This window comes from Trichechus manatus, unplaced genomic scaffold (assembly GCF_000243295.1).
Source record: "Trichechus manatus latirostris isolate Lorelei unplaced genomic scaffold, TriManLat1.0 scaffold00169, whole genome shotgun sequence".
Classification (NCBI taxonomy): domain Eukaryota; kingdom Metazoa; phylum Chordata; class Mammalia; order Sirenia; family Trichechidae; genus Trichechus; species Trichechus manatus.
The window spans coordinates 4852309-4872577 of NW_004444105.1; the positions used below are offsets into that span (position 1 = coordinate 4852309).

Genomic DNA, 20269 nt, shown 5'->3' on the forward strand with positions numbered 1-20269 from the left:
AAGGACTAATGGACCACAGCTACCAAGGCCTCCACCAGACTGAGTCCAGTACAGCTAGATGGTGCCAGGCTACCACCACTGACTGCTCTGACTGGGATCACAACAGAAGGTTCTGGACAGAGCTGGAGAAGGATGTAGAACAAAATCTAACACACAAAAAAGGACAAGATTTACTGGCCTGACCGAGACTGGAGAAACCCCGAGAGTATGGCCCCCAGACACCCTTTTAGCTCAGTGGTGAAGTCACTTCTGAGGTTCACCGTTTAGCCTGGGATTGGACGGCCCCATAAAACAAAACAGGACTGAGGCACAGCAGTCCAGTGACAAGGGCTAGAAGGCAGAAGGGGACAGGAAAGCTGGTGAGAGGGAAGCCAAGGTTGAGTAAGGACTGTGTTGATTGTAGTGAGGTTGTTAACTATTATCATAGGACAACATGTGTACTGTTTAATGAGAAACTATTTTGTTCTGTAAACCTTCATCTGCAGTGAGAATAGCAGCACAACTGTAAGAGCGTAGTTGATGTCACTGAACTGCGCATGTAGAAATTTTTGAAATGGTGTATCTTTGGCTATGTTTATTTTCACCAAAAAAAAAAAGGTCGAAAAGGGAGAAGGTTGACATGTCGTGGGGTTGTTAACCAATGTCATAAAACAATATGTGGACTACTGTTTAATGAGAAACTACTTGTTCTGTAAACCTTCACCTGAACTACAATTTAAAAAAAAAAAAAGTATAAAAAAAAAAAAATTTGCTGATTCCTGCTCTAAAGCAGTTCACCATGAGTCAGAACTGGTGTGACAGTAACTAACAACAACAACATCCATCTATCTAGATATTATGTCAAAACGACAAAGGAATCGCCTTTAAGTGCCTTCCACTGGCAACGATGGTGCAATTTTTGCATCAAAAGAGCAATGACTGCAAATGGTTGAATAATATCAAATTCATGTGTTCATAATAATACTAAAAAACAAAATAAAGCCCTCACTGGTCACCAGGGAAGGTGAGCTAGGGCAGCAGCCCATTATAAAAATTTAAAAAGGAAAAGAATTAAGAATTGATCCTGTCTTTCCAATATGAAGTACATTTTAGGATAACCAAATAGTTGGTAGGAAAACTCCTTTTTATAGAAAAACTACAGCTAATAACTGCAGATGAAATACATACTACATCTTGAAGAGGAAATAATGGATCTAGACATCACTGGATGTTAAAAGAATTGGGAGAAACTTGATGGATAAATTTAAAAGGATAAATTAAACTGACAAAACATTAGTCTCTTTATGTAATCCAACTGGAAGTATACAAAACCCACTGCCATCCAGTAGACTCCAATTCATAGCAACCCTACAGGACAGAGGAGAATTGCCCCATAGGGTTTCCTAGGCTGTAATCTCTACAAGAGCTGCCTTCCATGTCTTTTCTTCCACGGATCTGCTGGTGGGTTAAAACCACCAATCTCTTGGTTAGCAGCTGAACACTTTAACCACTGCACCGCCGAGCCTCCTTCATCTATAATTACTCTTGCCAAAAAAAAGTGCAATTATACCTATACATCTACCTACAGTTTACAGGAAATATGTGGTTATACATGAAAAACACACAATATTACAAGAAAACAACTAACTAAATTCAGAATTTTTCTCAACAAATAAATGGCTTCAAAAATAAAACAGAGGAAGGAGACTTTTATAGATTAAAAGACACAAAATAACCAAATGCAACGTGTGGACCTCTTTGGATCCTGAACCAAACTGTAAAAAACATTTTTGAAATAAATGAGGAAATTTAAATATGGACTAGCTGTTAGAAGAATTACTATTAGTTTTGTTCAGTGTGATAATGGCATTGCAGTTATGAAAAAATGAATTCTGAAAAATTAATGTGTAAAATAATGTTTGAGACTTATTTTAAAAAAGCCCATCAAAAACAAAAAGGAATAAATTGTAAAAATGGGAAGGGGAGGAAGAAAGAGAATGTTAGCTGGGGAGGGTAGGGGAAATAGATAAGAACAGCAAAATATTGGTAAGTATTAAAGTACATAGAATGGATATATTAGGATCACTGTAATATTCCCTCTACTTTTGTATATATATTTGCAAATTTCCAGAATAAGTTATTACATGATTTATCACAATTAATTTAATAGTCATAATCAACATTCATATATTGTAGGTAGGAATCTAGTGTAAACAGTTACGACCATCCTGACAAGAAACTAACGTTCATGGGAATAGGTTTTAAAAACACACAAAAAGATTTTTAAAAAGCACACATGTCCCTTAGTCCACTAATTCTACCATAACAATCCACCTTAAACGCTGCTATGAACTGGCTACTTAGGGAAACAGACAAAATCGGGTCTCTCTGGAAGGGCTGTACAATCTTACAGGGGTAGCAATATACAAAATTTGCAAAGGACCCAGATATGTACATGAGCAAGGAGTTCCATTACTCTCTTTCATGAGTTCACCAATGTTTACTGCAGCATTATTCACAAATGCCTAAAGGTGGAAACAACCCAAGTGTCCATCAACAGTTGAATGGATAAACAGAATGTGGTATACACAATGTAATATAATTCTGCCATAAAGAAAAATGAAGTTCTGATACATGCTATGACACAGATGAACCTTGAGAACAGTATGCTAAGTGAAATAAGCCAGACTCAAAAGGACAAATGTTATACGATCCCACATACAAGAAATATCTAGAACAGACAAATGCATAGAGACAGAAAGCAGATTAGTAGTTACGAGAGGTGGGGGGATGGAGGTGAAGTGGGGAATTACGGCTTAATGGGTACAAAGTTTCTGTAAGAGCTGATGAAAATGTTTTGGAAATAAACAGAATTGATAGTTGCACCAAAAACAAAAAAAAGCCTGTAACAATTTATAGCCATCTTTTGAACAATAGCTATCTCTGCATGCCAGACTTTAGTTTTCTCTTTTAAAAATCATATTTATAATCAGGAGAAAAATACTTATTCCCATTTTGAAAAAGGATAAAAGATGACACTTTATGCATTACAAAGAAATAAAGAACCTGAATTTCTGCCCTATAAGAGCTTGTCCAAAAAAGAAAGACAAAAATCCCCACATCCTCAGATCTCCTCTGATAACACTGCCTTTCCCAATCTAACTTCTAGTCCAAGTTCCCATGGTCGGCTAGGAGCTCTGTGCCACCATCACACCCCACTCTAAATGCCAAAGACGTTGCCTTCGAGTCGATTCTGACTCAAAGCGGAATTACCCCATAGGGTTTCCAAGCCCACGAACCTTTACAGAAGCAGACTGCCACATCTTTTACCCATGGAGGGGCTAGTGGGTTCAAAACACTTACCTTTCAGTTAGCAGCTGACTGCTTTAACCACTATGCCACCAGTGCTCCTTACTCTAAATACAGTCTTCTCCAAACAGTCATTCATTTTCAGTGCTCCAATTGTTATCTTTATGTAGACATAAGACATAAACCAGTGAAAGGAATGTGAAATTTGGAATCCAATTACAGAATTCTTCTACATTCAGTTCTTACCCCATCTGAGGTGGTAGCATATAATCAAGAACTGGTAGTACTGAAAAAAGAAAATACAATCCACACTGAAGCCACTGGTGAAAAACAAGGCTCCAGGAATTGATGGAGTATCAACTTAGATGCTTCAACAAACAGATGCAACATTGGCAGCACTTACTCGTCTATGTCAAGATACTTGGAAGACAGGTACTTGGCCAAATGACTGGAAGAGATTCATATTCATGCCCGTTCCAGAGAAAGCAATCGAATAGAATGTGGAAATTATCAAACAGTATCATTAACATTACATGCCAGCAAAATTTTGTTGAAGATAATTCAAAAGCAGCTGCAGCTGTACATCAACAGGGAACTGCCATAAATTCAAGCTGGATTCAGAGGAAGATGTGGAACGCGGGATATCACTGCTGATGTCAGATGGAGCTTGGCCAAAAAAAGAGAATACCAGGAAGATGTTTACCTGTGTTTTTATAGACTGTGCTAAGGTATTTGACTGTGTGGATCATAACAAATTATCAGTAACACTGAAAAAAATGAGAATTCCAGAACACTTGTGCTCATGGGATATATATGGATCAAGAGACACTCATTCAAACAGAACAAGTGGATACTATGTGGTTTAAAACTGGAAAAGGTATGTGGCAGGGTTGTATTCTTCTACCTTCCTTATTCAATCTATACGCTGAACAATTTGAGAAGCTGGACTGTATGAAGAAGAACGTTACCAGGGGTGGGAGGGGGAGGGAAGAAAAATCACTAACTAGAGAGTAGACATGTGTTAACCTTGGTGAAGGAAAAGGCAGTACACAATATAGGGAAGTGAGCACAACAAGACCAGTGCAAGGGAAGACACTGAGAGATACTCAAGAATAAAATACAAAAACAGTAAAATACTGTAACATATACAATCCTGCAACAATAGTAATAACACAGTAATTCATGAGTGGATATATAGATAGATACATATGCCAAATAAGTGTGGGAGGGCGTATGAGTACACCCACACGCATATATAGGTTTAGCTGTGGATATTTCTACATACATATCTGTATGTGCAGCACATGTATTCATATATATAATAGAGTACACAAGGAGTACAGTCATGGAAACATCCCAGACATAACCAAACACCTCGCAGGACTGAGTTACTGGGCTTAAAGGCTAAGGACCATAGTCTCGGGGGACAGCTAGATCAACTGGCTCAGTTGGCACAACATAGCTCATAAAGACAATGTTCTACAACCTACTTTGGTGAGTAGCGTATGGGGTCTTAAAAGCTTACAAGCAGCCATCTAAGATACAACTAATGGTCTCTTTCTGTCTGGAGCAAAGGAAAATGAAGAAAACCAAAGATTCAAGGAAACAGTCCAAAGGACTAAGGGACCACAGGAACCACAGCCTTCACTAGCCAGAGACCAGAAGAACTTGATGGTGCCAGGCGACCACCACTGATAACTCTGACCAGGATCACAACAGAAGGTCCTGGTTAGAGTTGGGGAGAAAAAAATAGAACAAATTCTCAAATTCATAAAAAAGACCAGATTTACTGGTCCAAGAGAGACTGGAGGAACCCCCGTGACTATGGTCCTTAGATACCTTTCAAACTTGGAACTGAAGCCATTCCTGGAGATCACCTTTCAGCCAAATAATAGACAGGCCTATAAAATAAACAATAACACCTGTAAGGAAAGTGCTCCTTAGAACAATCATCTATATGAGGCCAAAGGGGCAACATCTGCCCAAATGCAAAGATGAGAAGGCAGGAAGGGGCAGGAAAACTGGACAAATGTTAACGGACAACTCAGGGTGGTAATGGGGAGAGTGGTGACACATTGTGGGGATTGCAACCAATGTCATGGAACAATCTGTACATAAACTACTGAACAGGAAATTAGTTTGCTCTGTAAACCCTCACCTAAAGCGCGTGCACGCATGTACACGACAGTGACATTAAGATTGGAGGAAGACTCATAAACAACCTGAGATATGCAGATGACACAAACTTGCTTGCTAAAGTAAACACAACTAGAAGCACTAATGAAAATAAAAGACTACAGTCTTCGGTGTGGATTACAACTAAACATAAAGAAAAAAGAAAAATTCTTACAACTGCACCAATAAACATCATGATAAATGGTGGAAGAAACTGAAGTTGTCAAAGATTTCATTCTTCTTGGATCAACAATCAACACCAATGGAAGCAACTGTCTAGAAATTAAATAATGTGTTGCACTAAACAAATCTGCAGCAAAAGACTTCTTTAAAGTGTTTAAAAGCAAAGTGTCACTTTGATGACTTAAGTGTGCCTGTCAAGCCATGGTGTTTCCAATTGCCACATGCATGGGAAAGCTGGACAACAAAAAAGAAAACCAACGCATTAGAATTGTGGTGTTAGCGAATACTGACTATACCACGGACTGCCAAAAGAATGAACAAATCAGTCTTTGAGGAAATACAGCCAGAACGCTCCTCAGAAGCCAGGATGGTGACAGTCTCAATTACTTTGGAAACGTCATCAGGAAATACCAATCAGTGGAGAAGGTCATCATGCTTGGTAAAGTAAAGGGTCAGCGAAAAAGAGCGAGGCCCTCAATGAGATGGACTGATAGAATGGCTGCAACAACGGGCTCAAACATAGCAACTCTGACACACATATGGTCAACAGGAGTTGAAGTCAACTCAGCAGCAACTGGCTGTGTATATGTATGTATTTGGTTGGTGCGAAGTCATCAAACTCTACACTAATGACAGTGTCCCTTTCCTGCATCTATTATTCTTCAATAAAAAGTTGAAAAGCTGTCATCCCAACATTTGGCATGACACTGCCATGTCAGGAATGGCTGTCGTTTCTGGTGCAAGACTGGGTACTTTTTGTTCTTTTTCACGTGAGTTGGAGCTGACTCGGCACAACAACCCCCACTGTTGACTGGGTGACCTTAGTTGACTTCATCTAACTTAATTTTTTTTCATTTGATTACCAAAAGGAAAGAAACTGCCTATTTCACAGGGTTGTTAGGAGGATCTAAAAAATAAACTAGACACATATGAAAGAGTTATGCAAACTATAAAGTGCAATAAGACTAGCAATGAGCGGATGCTAAATATTTCCAACAAGAAATCTTACCATTACCTCAAACTCAACGGGTCTACATTTCAATTCAATGCTTTTCCTTTGAAACTAATGCCTAATCTGTCAACAAAACTATCATTAAAACTTCAGTTATTTTTGTCCAAATCTTATCCATTTTTTTCCTTTAAAATCCATCCCCTTTTCTTCTAATGACATAATCCTTAAATGAGATCCCACAAACTCATCTCTCTGCCTCTAAGTCTCTTACCCTGCTCCAAACCTTCCTGAACACTATTACATACATGTAGTCATGCTGCTTCCCTTCTCAAGTATCTTCTTCAGCACCTTACAATGGCCTATACCATACCACCAGTTGTAGCTAAGTCAACTCTAACTCATGGTAACCCATGTGTGTCAGAGCAGAACTGTGCCCCAAAGGGTCTTCAATGGCTGACATGCTCTGTTTGTGTCACTGAAGCTACCTCCCGCTGTTCTCCATAGGCCTCTCACAGTTTTGCTTAATTTCATTATCTGCCTGCCCCTCTAGGGATGTGAATTTGCCAACCCTGACATAAAGCCAGATTAGCACAAAAATGGCAGACTTTGGAGCATGATATACCTGTATTTGATTATTCTCTCTGCCACTAACTAGCTATGTGAGGCTCAGATAACCCCTACACATCAGACTGCTTATTTCCAAACTGAAATGATACTTTTTTGCAGAATTAGTGAAAGAGATGCAATAACATATTTCAAATTCCTTTACAGCACTAGGAATAGAGTAAAAAACTTCTTTAAATGGTGTTAATTATGGCTTTAATTAAATCCCAGCTTTCAAGGGTTTCATAATCAACCCCAGTTTGTCTTTCTAGCAGAATCTCCAACTACTCCCCTACATGAAATCTCTACTCTCACTTTACGTATTCTTGGCAGATAAAATCACTGCTCCCCACCCTGACCCCCAATCTTTGCTTATCTGAATTTTACTTATCATACTTATTCAAGTATGGTCCCATTACCACTTCTGGGAAGCTTTCCTTCATCACAGGGGGCCCAGAGTATTCTTTTTCTTTTCTCTGAACTTGAAGAACTAGCTATATAAAGTAGCAGGAATTATCTTAAAGGCGCAGGGGGAACCTCAAATCATGAAAGGACACTTGTTTCTACTAGATCCCTCCGGGATTTTAAAAAAAAAAAAAAAAAAAAACCATTGCCATTGAGTTGATTCTAACTCATAGTGACCCTACAGGACAGACTAGAGCTGCCCCCTAGGGTTTCTAAGGAGAGGCTGGTAGATTTGAACTGCCAACTTTTTATTAACAGATGAGCTCTTAACCACTATAAACGAAACTAAACCCATTTCCTCTGAGTTGAATCCAACTCATAGCGACCTTACAGGACAGAGCAGAACTGCCCCCATAGGGTTTCCAAGGATCAGCTGGTGGATTTCAACTTCCTATCTTTTTTGGTTAGTGGCCGTAGCTCTTAACCACTGTGCAACCAGGGCTCTGTTAGAGTCAGCCATAAAAGGTGGGAAGGAGGAAGGGTGGATGCTAAGGAGACGTGTATTTTTTAAAATACAGTTGTATAGGAGTAACAACTGGACTTTCACAGGCAAAAAACCCAGAAACCCCCTCACACACTCAAAAAAATAAACCCATTTATCCAATTTATCAACCATAATGATTAGATCACTCATTTCAGCCTTATTGTCAACTACTCTAGCTCATTCAAAACTCAGAATTAGCCAACTTATATGAGAGAAGATGGATGACAATTTCTGACCTCCAAAACCGAACACATTCATTATTCACCTAACATTTGTTGAGCATCTAACATATGCCAGACACTGTGCCAGATACTGGGGATACAAATACCCTCAAGTTGCCTTCAAGTCTAGTAGAATACATGAGAAAAAATTTGGATGACACCGTGTAAGGCAAAAAAAAAGATTCAGAGAACAAAGACAAAGACTGGGAATCATTCTGCCTAATCTGCAATTCTGCAAAGGACAATTCTTGGCCATTCTACCTGATTGAGAGGTCACTAGCTGCTGCAACAATGAAAATAATCTTCACCACAAATGGAGTGTTTTAAGTTGCCCAGAGACTGAAAAGTGGGCTTCAGTCTCTCCAAAGCAGACGTATTCCCATTTGATCCTAATCGTCCCTGTAGAAAGGAAAAGAAGAAAGAGAAGGAAGGAAGTCAGCCTTCTTCCTCACACTGCCCCTAAGAGAACCTTTCCATAAAGGTTCAGGGTCTCCTAAATATATGCTTTGTCTACAACTAGACAAGCATGACAGCCAAAAATGGAGGCAGCATATAGAAAGTTAGTGCACAAAGACAGCATATAGGGTGGTAAAAATAGAAGAGAAATATTTTTAAAGCAAAAAACATTTAAGATATGTACATCATTCTTTTTCCCCCTATGCTTACAAGTAATTTATGTGTATATATAGACACTTTCATTTTCTTAAAATATAATATCAAAAAAACTGCTATGCAACTTGTTTGAGATGATACAAAATGGAAATGTTATATATAAGAAAAATACATACAACATATCATACATTTTAGTGTCCTGCCATTCAAAAAAATTATATAAAATGTATGACTCTTTGGAAATGTTAGTGCAATGTGATAAATCACTTGTGTGTGTGGTCTTTCTAGTCATGGTCTTGTAACTTCCACCCAAGTGATGGGGCGGGACTGTGTGATAGGGTAATTGTAGCCCATCAAAGGGACTGGTCAGTTTTGTCATCCCGCTGGGCCTAAAATGAGCCACCCCAGAGGCGGGAAAGAGAAGATACCACCACCACCAAGGAAGAAGAGCTAGTGTGTCCTTTGGACCCGGGATCCCTGCATTGAGAAGTTCCTGGAACCAGGAGACAGAGAGACAGAGAGACAGACAGCAGAGACCCAGCAGCCAGAGATGGTGCGGTGGGCTTCCCAGCCCACTGAGAGAAAGCTGAGTGCCTTTAGGCAGAGGTCTAGAGCTAGGGAGAGGCATGTCTGCAAGCACAGCTGGGAAGAGGCTGTCCTGTATCCTTGAGTGTTCCTGAGCCAGAAGTGTAACCAGTTACTTCCCTAATAAACCCCATGATCATGAGTATAGTCTGTGAGTTCTGTGCAGCCATTCCAATGAATTATCGAACCCAGCAGAGAAGTAGAGACACCTGTGGGAGGGACAGTTGGTGTCAGAGTTGGTAAAGATGGCGGAGTTATTGCTGTTGTTAGGTACGGTCGAGCTGGTTCCAACTCGTAACAACCCTATGTACGACAGCATGATACACTGTCCTGTGCCATCCTCACAATCGTTATGATTGAGCCAGTTGTTGTAGCCACTGTGTCAATTTATCTCATTGAGGGTCCTCCTCTTTTTCACTGACTTTCTACTTTATGAAGCATGATGTCCTTCTCCAGGGACTGATCCCTCCTGATAACATGTCCAAAGTATGCAAGACATAGTCTCACCATCCTTGCTTCCAGGGAGCATTCTGGTGTACTTCTTCCAAGACAGATTTGTTCATTCTTTTGGCAGTCCATGGTATATTCAATATTCTTCACCAACATCACAATTCAAAGGCGTCAACTCTTCTTTAGTCTTCTTTATTCATCGTCCAGCTTTCACATGCATATGAGGCAACTGAAAACACCATGGCTTGGGTCAGACACACCTTAGTCTTCAAGGTGACATCTTTGCTTTTCAACATCTTAATGAGGTCTTTTGCAGTAGATTTGCTCAATGCAACACGTCTTTTGATTTCTTGACTGCTGCTTCCATGGGTGTTAACTGTGGAGCCAAGTAAAATAAAATCCTTGATAACTTTAACCTTTCCTCCCTTTATCATGATGTAGCTTACTGGTCCAGTTGTGAGGATTTTTGTTTTATGTTAAGATGTAATCCATACTGAAGGCTGTTGTCTTGGATCTTCATCAGTAAGTGTTTCAAGCCCTCTTCACTTTCAGCAAGCCAAGGTTGTGTCATCTGCACAAGGCAGGTTGTTAAAATGAGTCTTCCTCCAATCCTGATGCCCCGTTCTTCTTCATATAGTCCAGCTTCTAGGATGATTTGCTTAGCATACAGACTGAACAGGTATGGTGAATACAAGGATACAACCTCAAAGCATACTGTCTTAATCATCTAGTGCTGCTGTAACAGAATTACCACAAGTGGATGGCTTTAACAAAGAGAAGTTTATTCTCTCACAGTCTGGTAGGTTACAAGTCCAAATTCAGGGCATCAGCTCCAGAAGAAGGCTTTCTCTCTCTGTCAGCTCTGGAGGAAGGTCCTTGTGATGCATCAGTCTTCCCTTGGTCTGGGAGCATCTCAGCTTAGGAACTTCAGGTCCAAAGGACATGCTCTGCTCCCGGCACTGCTTTCTTGGTGGTATGAGGTTCCCATGTATCTCTGCTCACTTCTCTCTTTCATATCTCAAAAGAGATTGGCTTAAGACACTATTCAATCGTGTATATCTCATCAGTATAGCTGCCACTAATCCGTCTTATTACATCATAGTGACTGAATTTACAACACATAAGGGGATCACAGCAGATTACAAAACGGTACACAATTACACAATACTGGGAATCATGACCCAGCCAAGTTGACAGATTTTTGGGGGGACACAATTCAATCCACGACACATACCTTTCCTGACTTTAAACCACTCAGTATCCCCTTGTTGGATGACAGAGAGAAGAGGCATATCTGATCTCAGCCTCATAAGAATCAGCCTTGGGCTGTTGATCTTGATTCTCCTTTCCCCTTGGGAAGTTAAAGGAGGTCAGACACTGCCTCCAAGTCGTTTTTACAATTAGTAAATAAACAGCCTGGGAGGGAAAAAAGCTATCCATGACAGAATATCATTAAACTTCATTTTGAATAATTAGTGTCATTCACTTTATAATTATCCTTTGTATTTTAAACACTTTTTTTTTCTAACATACGTTGCTTCATTTGATAGTCTCTGCTTAAGAGAAACTTAAAAGAATTGTTCATTAAGTCAAGCCTACTACAAAATAGCTCTCCTACCTCCAATGTATACCAAATATGGGAGCCACATCCATTACACCTGTATTATTGTCACCAGGTGAGATAAGACATCCAGGACTGTGCACGGTACTATTTTTGAGGAATAGCAATGCTAAGAGGTAAAATTTCCTTTAAATAGGAATTTTTTTAATTTATTTTTTTGTTGTTGCTGAGAATATACACAGCAAAAACATACACCAATTCAAGTTTCTACATGTACAACTCAGTAACACTGACTACATTCTTGAGCAGTACAACCATTCTTATATACCCTCGTCTTCTGAGTTGTTCCTCCCCCACTTACATAAACTCACTGCTCCCTAAGGTTCCCATCTAATCTTTCAAACTGCTGTTGTCAATTTGATCCCATACAGATAGATCTTAAAAGAGCATAATGCTCAAGGAAGACATTTTTACTAGTTAAGCCAAACTAATGTTTGCTTTTAAGAAGACTTCAGAGGATATTTTTGATTTAAAATTTAAAGACTATCTCAAGACAGTAGTTTCAGGGATTCATCCAGCCTCCATGGCTCCAGAATGCCTGGAATCCTTGAGAATTTACAATTCTCTTCTGCATTTTCCTCCTTTTAATCAGGATTCTTCTACATAATCTTTGATCAAAATGTAATGGTACCCTGGCATTATCCAGTTCTTCTGGTGTCATGGCAAAGAAGGTAGTTGTTCTTGGAGGCAATCAGCCTCGCATTTCAGTTCCTCCTATTCCTGACTCTCCTTCTGCCTGCTGCTCCAGGCAAAAAAAGACCAATCATTGTAACTTGAGTGAATTTTTTTTTTTAAATTCTTAACATTCACGTAATTACATCTATAGCAAAAAAAAACCTAACTCTATATGTTGTTTTATAATAGATACTAAAACCAAAACCCACTGCCGCCAAGTTGATTCTCACTCATAGCAACCCTATAGGACAGAGTGGAACTGCCCCATTAAGTTTTCAAGGAGCGCCTGATGAATTCAAACTGCCAACCTTTGGTCAGCAGCCATAGCTATTAACCACTATGCCACCAGAGATTCCAACAGATACTAAAAATAAAAAATAATGAAACCAATGTTACCTATATAGCAAATACTTCATTCTATTAAACCAAGACTATCTGTATAACGCACAGCAGTATCAAAAAGCATGTGCAAATCTGGCATTTGTAGTATAACAGCTACAAGAGCCATGGAAATATTAAGAGTATAGTATTGATTTAATTAGGGGCCCAGATGGCACTATGGTTAAACAAGCGCTCTGCTGCTAACCGTAAGGTCGGCAGTTTGAACCCACCTAGCGGCTTCCGGGGAGAAAGACCTGGCTAGAAAACGTAGCCTAAAAACAAGCCTAGAAAACCCTATAGGGCAGTTTTATTCTCTCACATGTGGTTGCTATGAGTTGGAATCAACTCAACAGTACCTAACAACAACAACTGATCTGATTAATATTGCAACTGAGATATTCCAGACAATTACCAATTATTACATGTGGAATATGAATCAGTAACAAAACAACAAAAAGGAAATGGATCACAATTGTTTTTATCCCTCAGTATAATTATAAGCCGGAATCAACTCGGTGGCAACGGGTTTGGTTTTTTAGTATAATTACAGAGTCCCTGGGTGGTGCAAACAGTTAAGTGTTTTACTACTAGCTGAAAGGTTGGTGGTTTGAACCTACCCAGAGTCTCCTTGGAAGACAGGACTGGAGATCTGCTTTTGAAAGGCCACAGCTTTGAAAACCCTGTGGAGCAACAGTTCTACCAACACACATGTAGTCATCATGAGTCAAAATCAACTCGATGACAAACAAAACATAATTGCAAGCCAATAAAATATGAGAATTAAAAAGATCACAAAATCATGGAAAGAAAAAAGTGTTATTTCATAATCCTCAGGGCACTCAACTAAACAGCTGTGAAAGACAGAAACAAACTGAATAATGAAAGACGGTGCTTGGAGGCACTCAATACTGTATTTACGAAAAGTAAATCAACAGACCTTGACTTTACAGAGGGATAGTCTAGTTTACAGGTAAATTATCTTTATTAGGCCTGTAATTAAAGAATCAGAAATGTGATAATCTTACAATCATTTTCTAAGTACAAACTCTTCAGCCTAGCCCTTCACAATCTGCTTCTCTGGCCTTCTACGTATTCCACCACCTCAAAGCAATTTGTGCTCCTTATTTACCTTCTTTAAAATTTCTAAGTGTTCACCATCCTAAACCTTATTTGCAAAGCTTACATGTTCACTATCATGTTGCCAGAATTCCCATTCCTAGGTAAATACCCAGAGGACTTGAAAGCAGAGACTCAAACAGAGACTTGTACACCAATAGCCACAATAGCCAAAAGGTAGAGACAACCTAAATGCCCATCAACAGATGAATGGATATACATTCAATGCTACTCAGCCACTAGGAGAAACGAAGTCTTGATACATGCTACAATATGGATGAAACTTGAAGACATCATGCTGAGTGAAGTAAGTCAATCAGAAAAGGACAAATATTGTACAGCCTCCCTTAATAAAAAGATAAGAACAGACAAATGTATAGAGACCAAAGGTTATTAGTGGTTACCAGGGGCAGGAGGGAGAGGGAAAAGGGGGGTTAACAGTAATGGAAAAACCACATTAAGAGCAGGGTTTCACAGTCAATTATTGTAATTGCTGTCAATAAGTTGTACACCTGTTAAAGTTGAACTGGCAGAAGTTGTGTGATGTATTTGTAACAACAAAAGAAAAAAAAAGACAGAGAGTAGCTGCTGAGGCTGCTTATGTACAACCAAATACCTCATGGGATTTGGTTCCTTGGTTTGGAGGTTAGGGTCATGGTTTCATGGAATATCCCGGTTAATTGGCCTAATAAGGTGTTTAGTACTTATGTTCTATCTCCTAGTTCCTTGCATAGTGCCTGGGGTCTTAAACGCTTGCACAACAATTGGCCTCTATTTACCTGGAGCAACAGAGGAAGAAGGAGTCAGGAATAGGAGGAGGAAATGGAATGTGTGGCTAACTGCCTCCATGAACAACTGCCTCCTTTGCCAGGACACCAGAAATGGATAGTGCCCAGCTACCATTACTGAACATTTCTGATCCAAGATTCCATAGAAAAATCCTGATCAAAAGGGGGAAAGTGCAGAGAAGAATTTCAAATTCTCATGGACTCTAGACTTTCTGGAGCCATGGAGGCCGGATGAATCCCTGAAACTATTGCCCTGAGATAATCTTTAAACCTTAAACCAAAAAATAATCCCTTGAAGTCTTCTTAAAACCAAATAATAGTTTAGCTTAACCAGTAAAAAATGTCTGCAAGAACTATCTACATGGATCAAACTGACAATGACAACTCAAAAGATTAGGGGGCAGAGAGTTTATGTTAATGACAGAATAATAACTTAGAAAAGGAGGGTGAGAATGGTTGCACAACTCAAAGAATGTAATCAATGTCACTAAGCTATACCTGTAGAAACTGCTGAATGGTATATGTTTTCCTGTGTATATTCTCAAGAACAACCACAAAATAAACTTCAGATGGGAAAAAAAAAAAGTGGTCTCCTAAGAACGTAAAATAGTGCAGTGACTCTGGAAAACAGTCTGCCAGTTCCGGAACAGTTAAACATAGTTACCATATGATCCAGCCATTCCACTCCTAGGTATGTACACATGAGAAATTACAAAAATCTGTACACGAGTGTTTATAACAAAGTCCCTGGATGGTGCAAAAGGTTATTGCCCTCTTTGCTAACCAAAAGGATGGTAGGTTTGAGTCTACCTAGAAGTGCCCTAAAAAATCAGCCACTGAAAATCCTGCGCAGCACAGTTCTGCTCTGACACACGAGGTCACCATGAGTCAGAATCAACTCAAACACAACTGATTTTTTTTCTTTTTTTAATTCATAGCTGCCCACAGTGGAAACAATCTAAACATCCATCAACTGACCAACGGATAAACAAAATGTAGTTTACTTATACAGTGGAATACTATTCAGTAATAAAAAAGAATAAACTGTTTCAACAGGGGTGAACCTTGAAAGAAGCCAGTCACAAAAGACCACATATTCTATGATACCCGGCATATGAAACGTCAAGAACAGGGAAATCTACAGACAGAAAGTAGATTAGTGGTTGCCAGGGGGGAGGGAGTGATAGCCAAAGGGTATGGGGTTCCTTTTTGAGGTGGTGAAAATGTTCTAAAATTGACAGTGGTGTTGGCTGTACCTATCTGTGAATATATTAAAAACCACTGAATTCTACTCCGTTACATTAAAAGCAAAAGTATTTCCAAACATCTAGCAATGGTGCTGTTGTTAGGTGCCGTCGAGTCGGTTCCGACTCATAGTGACCCTATAGGACAGAATAGAACTGCCCCACAGGGTTTCCAAGGAGCGGCTGGTGGATTTGAACTCCAACCTTTTGGTTAGCAGCCGAACTCTTAACCATTACTCCACCAGGGCTCCATCTAGCAATGGTTCACTTAAAAGATCAAATAATCAAAAATAAATAAATCAGCATCTTCCTTGGTGGTTCCTTGGCTTCACAGTAGTATGTGACCAGAGTTGGAAAGACTCCCTGTATGATATATAGAAATATAATGATAATATTCTTGATAAAACACTGATTTATCTATTTAAAACAATAGTAGTCTCCTCCTAAATTCCTAGAGTTGCCAATTTTCTAACCCTTCGAGTAAATCATGTAAGTCCCACGATACAATCAACACACAAAAACTTAGAAACTACACAATACATGGTTAGAAAGATAGCCACATTTCACAACTCAGAAAAGGAGGGTGAGAATGGTTGCACAACTCAAAGAATGCAATCAATGTCACTGAAGTGTCATGCAGAAACTTGAATTGTATGTTTTGCTATGTATATTCTCACAACAAAAAATAATAAATTATAAAAATAAATAAAAACATAAAAAAGGCACATTTAATGTGGCCCAAATCACTGCTCTATGTAAACTTGAGAACATTCCCAACCAGCTGAACGTCTTGTAGAAAGACGACTCTTTATCATCAGTCAGCACGTTAGTCTCCCTTAACACCTAGGCCTGCACCACTTCATGGTATGAGCACACTTTAAAGAGTCATGATAGGAAAGACTAGATTACGAAACCATAAACAGTAAACACAGCACATCCACCAGGCGTTGAAAGAAATTATAGCGCTATTTCACTCAGACGCTGCCATTTCTCATGTTAGTTAATGGATTCTGTTTCTACCAAGGCAGTTGCGAAACGCATTCACACTCCATCCCAAATCTATCAGTGGGACAGGCAGAGGCTGAGTCATTCCTAGAAGTAACTTTATACCGATCCCCGCACTCCAGGGTCGGACAAAGACACCGTCTCTCGATTCCTCATACCCCATGCGCTTCGATTGGCCTCAGCCAGCTCCACTCCGCGGTTTCCAAAGTCTGAATCCATCAGGGTTGAGCCCTTGCAGTGCTGACAGCGAGGGAGGGTGCGTCCCGGGGTTCCAGGCGTACCTCGCCCTCTGCCGGGTCTTGACAGGCGGAGGCACTGGGAGGGACCCGAGGACAACGAAGAACGCCTCCCGAACCCGGGGGATCGACGCGGACGCTTGGTCTCCACAAGGGCCGTCGCGCTGGGATCTGGGGGCCCGCGGACGCGCACACCTGCCATGGGCTCGGCTCAGGGCCAGTGGGGAGGTGGCTGCAGCCCCGGTACCCTCTGCCCCGCTCGCCGCCCGCCGCGGGGCCCTTATGGGGGAAGGGAATGGGGTAGGCGGCACTCACCGGGCAACGCCTCCTCCTCCGCCGGCGGCGGCAACAGCAGAGCTCAAGGTCCCTGGCACCATCTTCTGCCGCCGCCTAGTCCTCGGCGGCGGCTACCAACCGCCCATTCGGCTCTGCCAACCGACACAACCGTCCGCGTCCCAGCACTCGGCGGCGGGCGAGTAGGAGGGGCCAAGCGGCGAGGGCGCGCAGTCAGGCCCCCCGGCTCTGAGGCGGGTGTGGGAGCAGGGGTCGGGCAGAGCCGAGGGGCCCGTACGGCTGGGAACCCCGGAGGCAGAAACGAGGCTTGGCAGGGTCGCGGACTCCACCGCTTGGCTCAGTTTGTTATTGTCGACTCGCGAGCTTCCTCCGCGAAGCATGCCGGGAAAGGCCCGCCGTGCAAGGGAGGGGCGCGCCGAGCCGCGAGTGAGCCGGCTGCGCAGAACGGCGTCGGAGCAGGCTCGGAAGTGAGGAATGCTGGGAAGGGGGTGGCCCTACCTGCAGCCGTTGCCTGGCGAGCTAGCTGGCGGTCTTGCCAGCTGGGCCTGTCCTGAGCTAACCGGCGGGGACGGCTGGACTTGCCTGTGGCGGTGCTAGCTATCGGCTGCCCAAAGGTGAGCTTGACCTTCCTGGCTAAAGCAACACGGCCCGAGCTAGGTCGAGCCCCTTGAACTTTGGGCCAGCCCTAGGTGGGAGGGCACGCGCCCTGTCGCGGACGAGCGGGACCCGCCGAGGGTTGTCGCTACCCAGGGGCCTTCTGGCACCGCGCTAGGATCTGTGACCGACGGGACGACTTGCAGGGAGGGCTGTGGCTTGATCAGGCAAGACTACCACCACCACTGCCGCCCCATACCCAGGCGACAGCCAGCAAGGGCCCTTGTAACATTGCGCGGTTGAGGCGGCAAGTTTTTCAGACTAGGTAAGATGAAGGAAGTATCCAAGACTGAGAGGGCTGAAGCTTGGCTGATTGGAATGAAAATCTAAGCGCCACGACCACCCTTATTTAGCTTTAGTAGAACTGACTTCTCTAGTGGGTTAGTATGAGCACCCTAATGGAAAGGAAACCATTTCAGGACAGTCCTGAAGTGAATATGATCCTTCACAGGCAATTACTTGAAGCCACGAGGCTTGAGTGTTAAACGCTGAGGAACATTAGTTACACTTAGAAAAATGAGCCAGAATTGACTCGAGGGCAACGGGTTTGTTTGTTTAAATTCCTGGTAGATCCAGGAATAGGCGGTATGAGTAAAACCCTAGAGGCGCGACCTCACACAGACCTCACACAGCGATTGAAGTTACAGAGGACTTTTGAGGCGTGTTTGCATAAACATAAAATCGCCGATTTCAAGAGCAGCAAAAGAGAACAAATGCTATTTAGGAAGCAAAGTTTGTGGTTCTTCCTTTGTCACGGAATGTTAAAAACATTGAGTGACTACTAAACAGCTATTTTGGGTTTCCATCAGACTGACCCATATCTGAAAGTCACAGTCCAGTTATTTTTACCACTGTTTTTATTTTCTATTATTTTTATGTTGCACTGCTACATATCCCAGGGAGATCTTGTCTTTAAAGTCTTTGGAAAGTCGTTTTACTTGTTCGTATTTTTTAAGTTGGAATTTTGTTACATCACCCCAGCAACAGAAGTGAAAATTAAAGCCCTAAATTGTCAGGATGCCTTGCAGGGAAGGTGTGAACTGGAAAGACTAAAGAAAAGGAGCCGGCTCTATTAGTCACAGGATGTTGTTTTGTGCCTTTTTTAGTCTATCCGGACTCATACTGACTCTGTGGGAGAGAGTAGAACTGCCCCTAGGATCTCCTAGGCTGTAATCTGTACAAGAGCAGATCGACAGGTCTTTTCTCCCCCTGGTTTGATTGGTGAGTTCAAATCGCCTACTTTTCCACTAGCAGCCAAGAGCTTAAGCGTTGTGCCACTCGGGCTCCTTAGATACAGGATAAAAACAAAACCAAAACCAAACCCGTTGCTGTCTAGTGGATTCCAACTCATAGCGACCCTATAGGACAGAGAACTGCCCCATTGGGTTTCCAAGGAGCGGCTAGTTGATTTGAACTGCCGACCGTTTGGTTAGCAGTTAACCAAGCTCTTAACCACAGCCACCAAGGTGCCAGGCTCAGGATAATAATCAGCAAACAAAATAAGTGGTGAGGATGAGTTTGGCCAGAAAATTGCTAAGAAAAATATAACAATATTTAGGCCCTAAAAAACATTGGTGCTTGAACTTCCTCTTGATTATCAATGACATTAGCTGTTACAAATACAATCCAGTTTAGCATGTAAACACTTTGGAATATGCCAACAATCTATTAAAAAATAAAATATTTTAAACATTACTTGTCTCTCTGACTTTTTTTATTAGGGGAAAAAAAAAATCCAATCCTGAATTTCTCTCAATCGTAGACTAGAATAAATTACAAGAGATTACTGGCTTGTATCTTCTCCAGATTTTGTTAAACTCCAGGAATATTGGGTATTAGTGAAAGCCTAGAGGTTCGCCCTCACACAAGTGTTGTTAAGTTTGTTGCACATCCAAAATTCTTTCATAGGAATTAGTGGAAATAGCATTTAGATATTTAAAAAGTATTTACAAGAAATACTATTACAAGTTACTAATAGTGGATGTGTCCATAGTGATTATAATACAATGTAAATGACACAAAGATAAAGGTGCTGTGGGAGAGGAGAAGAGAGACTTATCTTACCCTTAATTTTTTAAGCATCTTAGGTGCTTTGATAGATTTTCAGTGAGGTCAAAAGAAAATGCCTGTCTGTCGAGGAGTATAGAGGAAGTATGCAGGGTCTACTGATAAACACTCTGAATACTTCAAATCAGTTCTTTAAAATCCTGTTTACCCTTCAGGTCCCAACTTCATTG

General features: G+C 41.2%; 1 protein-coding gene across 9 annotated transcripts in view; it reads right to left on the reverse strand.

Moving 5' to 3' along the window:
* Positions 1–17687, reverse strand: part of RB1CC1 (RB1 inducible coiled-coil 1) — a 141989-nt gene extending 124302 nt beyond the window's left edge. For 5 of the 9 annotated variants that reach the window (XM_023740961.1, XM_012558446.2, XM_023740960.1 and 2 more), the window contains exon 1: positions 17400–17687. The gene's annotated coding sequence lies outside the window, so the exon portion shown is untranslated. Of the gene's footprint in view, positions 1–3342; positions 3449–17399 lie in introns of all 9 variants that reach the window. The other 4 variants (XR_002825654.1, XR_002825653.1, XM_023740962.1 and 1 more) reach the window with 2 other exon arrangements.
* Between the last annotated feature and the right edge of the window lie 2582 nt (positions 17688–20269).